General features: G+C 55.1%; 1 long non-coding RNA gene across 1 annotated transcript; it reads left to right on the top strand.

Annotated features, from left to right (window-relative positions):
• Positions 1-2,283: 2,283 nt before the first annotated feature.
• On the top strand, positions 2,284-4,223 carry LOC112949520. The gene is made up of 3 exons (XR_003249840.1): positions 2,284-2,323; positions 2,660-2,767; positions 4,204-4,223. It is a non-coding gene; the product is annotated as an uncharacterized LOC112949520 (long non-coding RNA).
• Positions 4,224-11,481: the final 7,258 nt, after the last annotated feature.

Here is an 11,481-nt window from a genome sequence, read left to right as displayed (position 1 = left end):
TGCCAAGACTTATCACCGACTGGCGCTGTGCGATTAGGGGGTTGCTGCTTAGATGGTCATTTTTTTGTGTGTTGCTGCTTTTGTTGCTATAATGCTCTGCTGATACCCAGATGGAGTGAGATACCTGCTATGTCCTGGGGCTGCCAGATAGAGCAGAGCACTTGGACCTTGGAGCAGTGAACCCAAATCCTCCAGTTTCCGAGACCTGCTGGAAGAGCCTCATTGCCCTTCCTGGAGGGCTATTTAGTGGCACAGCTGGTGATTGCTGACCTTGTTAGCCATGTAAGTGCTCCCTTCCCTTTCTGTTGAGCTTGTTCTGTAAATAACAAGATCACCATGTCCCAGCTGCTTATTGCTGCTCTTAGGAGCAAGGGGTGCACAGGGAAGGACTGTGGCTAGTACTAGTCCTCCTCAGGCACGTGCTCCTCCTTTGAGTATTTTGGGGACTGAGGTTCACCAGCAAAACTGAGCTCTTCCCCTGAAACTAGAGAGGAACATGTAATCTCCTGGGCAATCAAGCTAACGAGTGCAGTTCAAATGCTAATTTTTGGCCATCCATGCACAGCAGGAACGAGTAAAAAAGATTAATTGAAAATCAATTGGCGGGATCTGACATGTGTTCACAGAGATGGCCCAAGCAAAACTAGAAGCTAAATTCATCTGATAAATAACTCACCGAGTTATTTGTTCGGCTCTACTTAAGTGGCTGATTATGTGGGTCTTTGGTTAATTGACTTATTGAGTGGCTGGTGTGGGTTTTTGGCTGCCTGCTCGCTTTCTGCACGTTTTTGCTATTAACTCAGCTGTTTGATGGAACAAGTAGCCTATTGTCTAATTCTTGCTGGCTAGGTTGGTGTTTGGTTGGATATTGGCTCTTGGGCTAATTGAATACATCTGCTGCTGGCTGTATGGTGGCTTGTGGGGTTGTCACTGCCTCTTTGTTTTGTTGCTTGACATGTCGGTGGCCCCTTTTGTCACAGTGACCCAGGGCTTGACTCTCTATTTCTGCTCATTCGCACTCAAAAACAGCCGCTCACCCTTTTTCCTGGTTGCCATCTGGGGRTGGCCACTGCCTCATCTATAACTCATGGGCAGTGGGTCCCACATGTAGACAGGGCTCCTCCTTCTTCCCTCTTCTTGGCAAGTGGGATGTCTGGGACATCTGAGGATTGTCACTGGGAAGGACGGAGCATTTTCAGGAAGTCCTTTCCCAGATGTAGCTGTGTTCTGCACCCCTGGCGTGGCTCCATCTTGACCTTTACGTTTTTCTATTGAATCCTTAATTTCTCCTGGGAAATGTGGCATGGGGGCTTTTGGTTYTGAAGCAGGTGGGTTGCTGGCTCAGAAGGAGGTTTGAACTCAAATGGAAAGCAGGGGGAGTAAGGAAGAGGAGACCTGGGCAGGAAATGATCTCTGAAAATTGAATAATAAGCTTGGTGGATTTCAACAGGCTCTTTTCATGTTCTTTTCTTTGCTTTTTGGCTTTGCTAACTTTAATTTTGGGATGAGAGAACATTTTTCCACTCTAGTAAAAAAATATTCCTTAGAAATCCTTGCTGGGCAGCACAGAAATTAGCATCACCTGGTGAAAGGTATGTTTGAGAGCCAAGCCAGGAACCAGCTGAGGCAACTGCATGAGGGATGAGTGTCTGGGCTGGGGAAGGAGGGAGGGCGCGTGTTCTTCATGCTCTCCTGCTCCCTCCAAGGCATCTGAAAGCCATTAGCACACCAGTCCCTCGGGGCAGCCTGGCCTGACTGATCTCCGGTTGACACGAGGTGCTGACCGTGGCTGAAGCTGACTTGACCAGGGCCCTGGGGAGATGCTCACATTAGCTTGTTTACAGCTCTTCTGCCCTTTCGTTGCATTCGTTTCCCCCATTTCTTGTAAAATACAGCAAATAGTGATGTGCATGTCCTACTTTTCTAGAAGGAGCCAAGCCCAGTTGGACACTTGACCTTGCTGGATGGATGTGGCACATAGCAGCAATTCAGGGCTCCCTCACAGCATCACCTGCAGTGGGAAGGACCACTGTGGGCCAGGAGAAGAACCGGTCCATCTTCCTTTGCCTGGTTGTCCTCTCTGCTCTCTCTTGGGATGGCCAGCAAGGCTACTGGTTCTTGTCTCACACCTCACATCTCCCCTCCAAGCCCATTGCCATCTTGTTGACCTTCCAGACAAACAGCAAATACTCCTCAACTCCTGGAATATCTCGTTCCCTTTCAGCTCAGGCCACAGGACCAGGAGAGAAGGTGACATGGGCTCCAGTGCTCCTTTTGCATCAGCAGGACATGACGATGAAGCAAGCCACAGACCTGCTGCCAGGTAGGCTGGGTTGTTCTAGCCAAGCTGTGGCCACAGCCTCCTGGGTGAATACAGCAAATGAAAGCCTAAAACTTGGGAGTCCCCTTAAAGTCAGGTTTCCCTGGAAACTTCACATACGTGAAGAGACAGAAGTCATAGCCCAGAAGAAGGCCCAAAAGGGGCTACCAACACCAGTCAGAAATGTCCATCTTGYACCATGAAGCCCCAGGCAAGATGGAAGCAGGATTTGCCCATCAAACTGCATGCTGTGATGAGGAGCCTGCCTGCAGGCAGAGCCTGCAGCTGATGGAAGCCTGTTTTCCCTTTCCCTCCCCTTTTTTGTGCCTTGTTTTCCAGCAGGCACCTGAGCTGTGTTGCCAGCAAAATCTTCTGGGTCACAGTAGGGGACATGCTGGGGAGAGGGAAGATGTTGCTGGTCTAAAGCTCCCCAAAGGTCACTGAAAGGTAAGGGAACTGAATAAGCTAAATTCTGCACATTTTTGCCATTGTCTGAAGTTTCTTCTGTCTTGGAAAACGCCTTCAGGGCCATCTTGTTGGAATCCTTCAGGAAAACAAGGGCTTTGTGATGGTAGAAGAAATAAGGTTTTTTTTTCCTTCTAGGAGGGATTGTAGGGAAGAAAAAACACAAGTGTTGGCTTCTACAGTTGAGAAAATTAGGAGCAAAAGTCCCTTCTGATCAGCTGTTCCTAAAGTTTAGGGGAAAATGCCCAGCACCTTAGAATGGGTGTCATTGTATATAATGTGTGCCCAGGTTGGCACATCCTTCCCAACCTGCTGTGGGATGGACAGGCTGGTTGGAGCTTCCACCAAGGCACAGCAGGACCAGCTGTTGTAAAGAGACAATCTTGTAAGGGCAGCAGAGCAGCTCCAGCATCTCCTGAGGAGCAGCTGCCTGTGCCTGAAGAGTGAAAGGTCTGGGAATCAGCTGACATGGAAAGGACAATCCATAGGGGAAAAGGGTCTTTTCCCAGATGGGAAGCTGAGCCCTGGGCTGCCTCCCAGCCCCGTTGCCACCCCTGAGCACTGGCATGTTAGGGGAACAGCCCTGAGTGCTCAGTGGGGCTGTGGGAGACCCTGCAGCTCCTGACGCCTAGACTCTCCAAGGCTCTCCAGGTTCTCCTTGTCCTGTTCCTCCTGAGCACAGCCTGGTCCCAGCCCATCCCTGGCTGAGCTCCTGGACTCTTAGCTGCACTATCTGACAGCACTGGGAGAAGGGAGGGCAGCTCTTTTCCAAGCCAGAAGTATTTAATCTGCCAGCCAGCTCCCTAGTGGAGTTTCCTCCCTGTTAGCAGGCGAGGTGGCTGCATAGGGCGCTGAAAGAGAGAGCTCTTGTGTGCTGGTAGCATTAATGGTTTGAATTCGGAGGTCATCAGAAGTGATGCTGGTCATGGACAGTGTCCACTCTGCCTGCAGACAGGCTAACTCTGTAGCTGGTTTCCTGGGGAAGATGTGGGTAACGGTGGAGAAATCCTTCTGAAATCCTGCTGCAAGGACTGAATTAGCTTCTCCTGGGTAGATTTACTGGCTGCCTTGGCCTCTCCCCCTCAGCTGCCTTGCTCCCAGATCCCTACTTTAGAAGTGCACGTGGGCAGGTCTGCCAAAGTGCAGTGAAGAGCTGTGGTTCCTGGCCTGGGCACGTGGCTTCCAGGCAGGGAGGTGGCATTTTCCCCTSCTTGCCACATGTGTATTCCTAGGATCCACTCAGTGTTTTTCAGCATCAAGAAAGAGCAGCTGTAGGATCCATTGTTCCCATCCATCCCTGTGCTCTGCTGCGGTGCAGGGGAGGGAAGGCCTCATGTACGGGGGTCCGAGTGCCTGGACACAGATGTGGCTTGTTGTGAGACCTGTTCCTTGGCTTGTTGTGTGTCCTGTTCCGGCAGATGCCCCTCCATGCTCTGCTGATGTGCAGGATGGACCAGGGTCTCGGGTCTCTAAAACATGATCCACCAAACTGAGAGGCCTTCATCTGAAGCCTTGGAGGTAAGGTGGTACTTAAGCACATGGGTCTCTCTTTTCCAGGGTTTGTTTTTTGGCTGCCCCCTCTATCCACTCTCCTCTTTCTGTAGCACCAAAGCACTTTTGGTGAGGCTAGAAACTGTGACAGCTTGTGCTGATCGAGTGGTCACAGAGTGATGAAAATCACCCAGGATCYGCCCAACAAAAAGGTATGAATTCATGTCCAAGCATCCTGAGCACTGGCTGTCCTCCAGCAGAGCAAGCAGCCTCTCACCATWAAGCACCTGGATCAGCTCCTCTGCTTTTTTTGCAAGCTGGTGGCACCTCCAGCTCCTGCARTGTGGTTGGCTTGAGATCAGAGCCTGCTTGATGGAAGCCAGGGCTGCACCTCGGCCTCCTGCGTGGCCAGGTGCCTCCGAGGAGCAGGAGCCGGTGGCTTTGCGCTCCTCCCGCACTCTCCTTCCCTTCAGGCCCTGCCAGGACATTTGCTTTAGATGTTTCTCTAGACGAGTTCAGCCAGCAGCTCAGTCGGGCTGGTCTGAATTAACTGCTGAGCTTCTTCRTAAAGCCAAGAGCTCTCCAAAAAGATACTGTAAAGATGGGGGATGCAGCAGGGAACAAGGAAYGAGGCATCCCTGGAGCAAGGAGGGGTTCAGAGACCTGCTCCGTTGGTCTGTCAGTGTTCAGCCTGGCTCTGGACAGGCAGGCACAAGGGTCTGTTACCTCAAAACTGGACTTTTTGCCCTAGTGAAGTGAGGACAACTATCAATGTATGGATCCTTGTTCTATAACAAGGAAGAATTTTCTGGATGAAAGCTTTAATTAGATTTGTTTGGAGCCTGTTCACATGCCTCATGGGTTCACTTTCTCTGAATTCTTTAAATAACAATATTATTGGCAGGAACTTTTGCGCAAACTGCAAATTTGGGGTCAAAATCTCAGCTGATATAAATCAGTGCTGTCTCTCCAAGTCAGCAGAGGTACACCAATTTACACCCGTGGAAAGGCAGGCTCCCTAAATGAATATTGAGAAATTGGTCTTGGAACATAAAATTGGAGTAAAACCTACCAAGTGTTTGTGCTGGAAACCTTATCCTGAGGCTGCAGCAGCYCTAAAGCTGTGGGAGAGCACTGACCACTGCTTGGCAGGAATCCTGGGACAAAGAGCAAGCCCCTCGATTGCCAAGMTCTCCTCACCTCCTCCAACCTACTTGCACAGAGGACCCTCTGCTCAGGTGAGCAGCCTTTTCTTGCCTCTGGCATGTGCAATATCTGCATCTTGGAGCAATTCTCCCCAGATGCCAGTGCTCTGCCCCCAGACAGCCCTTTCCACACCAGTTAACATCTTGTTCCCAACAACTGAAATGACCTCCTTGGTCTGAGCTGGCTGCCTGGTGATTCTTCTTCCTTGGCCTGAGACACTTTGCAGGCCCTGTGCCCCTCTGTCTTGACTGAGCCCRGTGCCGTGCTGGGGCTTTGAGAGGTGGAAACCAGGGGGGATGGAGCTACACCTGAGGACAATGCAAGAGAAAGGAGAAAGGGGCCTCTGATTTTTATTTTATGGAGCAACTGGACCATGCCCAGAAACAATAAATGTCCAACAGAGGTTTGATGCAAGTTATGATGGAAAAGGATCACAGAGGGTGTGTCTGAGATGAGTTCTCGTTTTAGACTTTGAACTCTTAAACTTTTCCACATTTGCAAGGCTTGGAGCAGTGCTCAGGGGCTCCTGACTTGCCTGGGAGAGGGTTTCCAGTCCTTAGGGATCCTACAGTCCTACTTGAAGCATCTTTGGGCAATGCTGCAAAGGTGACGATGGGAGGATGGAGCAGGAGCACTGTGGGGCAGGCTGCTGCATGCAGAGTGGATGCACTGCCTCAGTTCTCCCTCATTCATGGGAGGAAATTTAGGGTTGTAGCTGGCAGGGATGAGGTCCAGTCCCCACATCACTTGCAAGATGTTGGACTAAGGCAATAGGCCTTTTCCCCCAAAAAAATGCTCCCTTATGGCCCTTCTTAGGCAACCTTGGTACCTGTGTGCCCTTGGGGACAAAAGCCTGAGTCCCTCTGGGGCATCAAGCCCTTATGGCCATCCCTGTCTCAGGGGTCTCCTGGAGGCAGAGCTGTGCCCAGGTCCCTGTCCCTGGGGTGGGTGTCTGGTGGGRTGTCCTGCTTGCWTTTGGRAGCAGSAAATATGGCACAAAACCCACTCAGGGTGTGATGCTTCCTACCCACATGTGCAGCCCAAAGCCATCYGTGCAAGTGTGGGGCTGGGAGATGGGAAATCCCTGTTTCCCTGTGGATTTGGGATGCAGAGGGGGCTGAGAGGGGCTCCAGCTGGGCAGGAGGATCCAGGCCAGGACTTGTGTGTTGCTGTCCACCCCAAAAAAAAAAGCACCGTGCCCTGAGGTCACGCAGGTAAAGGGCTCCCAGGGTCTGCGCAGCCACTTGGAATAAGAAGGGCAGGAATGTGCTGGGCATTCCCGTGTCAGCTGAGCAGATCTAGAGGCCATGGCAAAGAGCAGGGTGCCCCAGAGCGCAATCCAGGGTGGAATCTCTGCGTTTCTCCTGTTGTTTCCATGCTGGTCGTTGTGGATATTTCTGGGTTGTGATTTCCCGGGTGGAAGCGCGTGTGCTTGATGGCCTGTGTGCACAGTGGATCCAAGACATTCCAAGGAAAGCGCCCAAGTCCTCACGTCCCACTCCAGCATCGTTTCTGGAGTGGAAACAGAGGGAGGCCGGATACATGGGAGCCCTGCCCTCGCACCCAATAAAACCTATCTGTCTGGTTTGTATCTAAAGGCAGAGACAGAACGAGAGAAAGTCTCTCTGAAATGAGATTCCTGGAATGACAGCGTGCTGACATGCTCCGCAGTGATTTTGGCAAGAACCTCGAAAGCTAAACAGAAGCCGGGCTTTGCAGAGCTGTGCAGCCCCTGCGGACTAAAGGGAGAGCGTAGCGCAGGGCTGTGGGGCTGCCTTGATCCTAGTGCCACCGCAGAGGCAGCCTCCTGTCACATGTCCCCAGACCCTGCCGGGCTGGGAGCCACAAGCCTAGACCCTCATCCATGGGCCCAGCCTTGCACAGGCACCACAYGCTGCAATCTCCAGCCTCGGCCTTGTTGCTGAGAAGGTGACTCTCAGCAATGTGGGGCTTGTTCCTTTTTTCCTTCGTTTTTGTTTTCTTTTCCGCTGCTGGTGTCTCTCCAGCCCTGGAGAAGCCATCAGAGGGGGTGTGGAGCAGCCTGCGGCTCCTGCGCGCTTGGCCTGTGCCCAGCAGTGCAGGTGTGTAGCTCATCCACCATGAGTGACCCGTGTGGGTACCTCATAGCGCCATGGAGCCCTTCAGGTTGGAAGGGACCTCCAGAAATCATCCAGTCCAACCCCCTGTGCAAGCAGGTCACCTAGAGCATGTGGCACAGGGCTCTGTCCAAGTGGGTTTGGAAGATCTCCAGGGAAGGAGCCTCCACGGCCTCTCTGGGCAGCCTGTTCCAGGGCTCTGTCCCCATCACTGTCAAGACATTTTTCCTTAAGTTCCTGCGGAATTTTAGGTGCTTCAGTTTGTGGCCATTTCCTCTAGTCCTATCAGCGGCCACCGCTGAAAAGAGGCCGCCCCATCGTCCCCACTGCCTCCCTTGAGGTGTTTATAGACCCTGATCAGATCCCCCTCAGCCTTCTCCAGGCGGACCAGGCCCGGCTCTCCCAGCCTTTCCTCACAGCACAGATGCTCCGGGCCCACCAAGGATATTCCAGGCCCACGAGGGGCCCTGCAGCTCCAAGCGCCACCATGACGGCGCCGTTGCCACRAGTGCCTTTCACGGCCCGCAGGGCCTCGTTGCGGCCGAGCGGTTCTTTACGAGCTGCTGCCTTTGGCCTCTTGCGCTCGCCCGGCCCTGCGGCCCCGGGCGCTTCCCGGGAAGCGCCGGACGAGGGGAAGCGCTAAGGAGTGCCGCGGGGCCCCGCCGGGCTCCGCAGGCCGCGGCACGGGAATCCCAGGGGATTYGCGGCACTTCTGCAGGCATCTGGCGCTTGGATATTTATGATCCAGAGGAGCCAACCAAGCCCTTGCAATCAAAGGGAACTGAACCCGATACTTGCGGTTGCAAAAATAGTCCAGAGGCTGTTTCTCCCCTCGCAGCTCCGGAGCAGAGCGAGGCTCCAGGACGGCAGGGAGGGGAGGCAGCCGATAAAACCGTCAGCAGCTCCTTCCCGGCTGCTCCAGCCTCGGAAAACGAGCTGCTCCCGGCTGCAAAGCGCCGCTCTCCTGCTGCAAACCCCGGCTTAAGGGGAAGCTGTGAGCAGCAGCGTAGGGTGAATGAATCTCCCTAATTTTCTTTTCCTTTCCCAGACTCCCACTCCTCATTCGGTATCGGCCCAGAGAGGAAGGAGGCAGCCAGGGAAGCAGCGAGATCCTTTCAGAGCCGCGAGATCCCATGGGTGCTCCAGCCCCGCTCACAGCCCTGTGCCCTTGTGTGTTTGCTGGGGCTGCAGCACCGGCTTAGGCAGGAGAAAATCCCTCAGGAAAATCCCTCGGCTGCTTCCTGCTGCAGCGCCCACCAGCCCCAGCGTGTGGGAAATGATCTTGCTCATTCAACAGGGAGCCCATGAGCAATCAGGACACCAGGACATAGCAGTGTATTTTTTCAATCTCTTTGCATTTTTTTATTTAATCTTATTTTAATTATACTTAATAGTTTCTCTGAGTGTTCCCTGGGGCCTTTTCTCTTGTTTATAGACTTGAGGAAAGCTGGAGCAAACGAAAAATATTGTAAGTATTATAAGCTGAGCAGGGATTTCTACCACATGCAGGAGTCTCGTGTCAAGTCCTCCCCTTGGCCCGTCACCACCCTTCCCTCACACACAACAGTGTCCAATAAAGCCAATAAAATGATTTTATCCTGTCATGCAGCCCTGGGGAGCACAGAGGCCTGGCCTCATCCTGGTCCATGGTGCTTGGGACCATTGCACGCTGCTAGTTGACCTTGTTTCCTTTTTCTGTGAATTTTCTAGTCTTGCTATGTCATTTTGGAGATGTCATTTTGGGAATACACATGGCCAGCCCTGTCTCAATGTCCGGTTGTTGGCCACAAAAGATTTTCCTAATGCAAAAGGAAGAGGAGCTCGGGCTGTCCATGGGGATGCCCGCGGTGCTTCCCAGCCAGCATCCAGGGAGGCTCTGGGCCGGGTCCGTTCCCCTGCTGCAGGGAGAGGCGAGGGGCCGGATGGGGAGGGAAGGACAAGCCACGCTGCAAAAAAAAAAATACATATAAACAATTTAATAAGGCACAAAAATGCCTCCCAGCTGGGATTCATCAGYGAGAGCTTTCCGGGAGTAATAATAGGGAAAGCAGACCCCGGCACGCGCGGTAACGCTGCGGTGCAAGTGCGCTGCCCACCGAAGGAGGCCGAGCTCCGCGCGGAGCCGTCAGGAAGGGAAGGGAGCTGCAGGCACCCATCAAGCTGGAGCGCTGTCCACTCCCAAGGCRGTAGAGCCCTGGGAAAGGGGCTGTTTTAAAAAGGGGGAATGGGGCTGTTTTGAAAAGGCATTTGCAGCGCCAGAACGTGCTCTAGAGCCGCAAGCAACGTCCTGGCTCCTGGGGTGCTCGGAGCACTCGCGATATAGGCACGGGAGTGGGCTGCGGGGAGCCAGGTCCTGCTCCAGTGTTATTGATCCTAAAATGGGAATTGTCGGAGTCTTTATCAAAGAAGGAGCGAGGCCCCTGGGTGCAGGAAGCAGCAGCACCTCCCGCCACCCCGCGGGCCTTGAACGGGCACAATCCCACACGGAGCAGGTTGTGGCGGCCGGTGCTCCCCCTCTCCAGTGCTGCCGGATGAAGGAGCTGCCACGTCYTGTGGATCCGCACGGGATGGGGAGCTTCCCAGGGGGACAAGAGCTGCCATCAGTCCACAAATCCCTGTGATTCCTAACTATCCATGGCCGCTGGATGAGCATCGCCACAGCCACACAGGTGTCATTGCCATCCAGACCCAGTATAAACAAGGGAAACGCTCCGTGCGGGGCTCGGTGCCCGGGCCGGACACAGCGCCGGGCCAGAGGCGCTGCCGGCACCGCCCGTGTCCGTGCCCGGGGCTCACGAGCCGCTCTGTAGCGCRGGGAGCAGCTCCTAACAAGGCGCAGCTCCAACGCGCTCCCGTTAGAACTCGGTAAATGCGGTTTTAACACCCATCTGGCGCTTCTTTTATAAGCCATAACCATCCCATTACACGGAAACAGAATCCACGTCTTGAGGCATTTAATTGCACGAGCGGCCGCTGGCTGCTTCTCTGTCATTCCATAAAGCGCTTCCCATCTCAACCCGTTGCCTTCGGAAGAGCCCGAGGCTGCTGCCTGCTTGGAGCAAAGGGCAGCCGGGCACTTGGTGGTTGGATCCGGATTCGTGCCGGGCAGGGGAGGGGACAAGACACCGGCGCTCGGCATCTCTCCCTGTTTTTCCCCCCTCGCCAAGGAAAAACAATGGGATTTGGCAGGGGGGTCCACCTGCTTCCCGCCCATCCCGCTCCAGCAGGGCCCGGAGCAGGCGGCGGTGTCGCCTCCCGCGCGGATCCCGGGTTCCCTCTGCCGGGAGGCCGCAGGGAAGCGGCGGCGCCGCCCGCGCTCCCGGGGGACACGGGGCCCTGCGGAGGCGCCAGGCCCGGCCGCGCTTCGTGTCACTCGGTCCCTAGGGAGAGGCCGGGAAAAGGGGGATGCAACGGGAGCCCCGGGGCCGGGAGGGCTGGGACCAGCTCCCCGCTGGCGGCGGCTCCCCGGGGCAGCACGGGGCGACTGCGCACGGCGGGAAGGGCAGGACATGTCACGACAGGCCGCGACAGGGCTGGAATGTCGCGACACGGCGCCGCGCTGCCCCTTTAACGGCGGCTCCCGCCAGCCGCTCCGCCAATCAGCGAATGCCACGTCCTCTCCGGAGCCCGCCCCGCCGCCAGGGCCAGCCGGGAGGGACGAACCATCCTCCCCGCTGAGGGGGGTGTCCGTGTCCCGGTTACCGGCGGCGCCGCCGCCATGGCCGCCATCCTCGCCGCCGCCCGGACACTGCGCGGCTYCTCTGCCCTCACAGCCCAGCCGGGACCGGCTCCGTCCCGCAGGATGAGAGGGACAGAGGGACAGCCAGACACCCCCCCTACCCGCCCCGTGCCGTGGTGCGCGCCGGGGCGGGGCGCGCGGCGGAAGCAGCCGCCGCGCCGGGG

This window comes from Nothoprocta perdicaria, unplaced genomic scaffold, assembly GCF_003342845.1.
Source record: "Nothoprocta perdicaria isolate Ctin4 unplaced genomic scaffold, notPer1 scaffold_3, whole genome shotgun sequence".
Lineage (NCBI taxonomy): Eukaryota > Metazoa > Chordata > Aves > Tinamiformes > Tinamidae > Nothoprocta > Nothoprocta perdicaria.
The sequence above is the reverse complement of the archived record's forward strand: the minus strand, read 5'-3'. Positions and strand labels throughout refer to the sequence as shown.